Genomic DNA, 553 nt, shown 5'->3' with positions numbered 1-553 from the left:
ACATTGGATGTGACATGTGATCATAGAGAGAGAGAGAGACACAGAGAGAGAAACAGAGACGGATACACACAGAGACAGAAGCCAAGGGAGGGAGGGGGAGGGCGAGAGAGGCAGCCGGAGGGGGAGGGCGAGAGAGACAGCCGGAGGGGGAGGGAGAGAGAGGCAGCCGGAGGGGGAGGGCGAGAGAGGCAGCCGGAGGGGGAGGGCGAGAGAGGCAGCTGGAGGGGGAGGGCGAGAGAGGCAGCCGGAGGGGGAGGGCGAGAGAGGCAGCCGGAGGGGGGAGGGCGAGAGAGGCAGCCGGAGGGGGAGGGCGAGAGAGGCAGCCGGAGGGGGAGGGCGAGAGAGACAGCCGGAGGGGGAGGGGAGAGACAGAAACACACACACACACACACAGCATGTGAGACAGAGAGAGGGACTGAGAGAAAGAGACAGAGACCAAGAGAGATGTTGTGTGCGTGAGGAGACACACTCAGAGAGAAACTCACAAACCTTTCTTGTGACATTTCCCTCTGCCACCTCTGGGTGTCCCAACCTCTCACTGCCAATGAAATGG

This window comes from Carcharhinus amblyrhynchos, unplaced genomic scaffold (genome assembly GCF_965287045.1).
Source record: "Carcharhinus amblyrhynchos unplaced genomic scaffold, sCarAmb.v2.hapA chromosome_1111, whole genome shotgun sequence".
NCBI classification, from domain to species: Eukaryota; Metazoa; Chordata; class Chondrichthyes; order Carcharhiniformes; family Carcharhinidae; genus Carcharhinus; species Carcharhinus amblyrhynchos.
Note: the sequence above shows the minus strand (reverse complement) of the source record.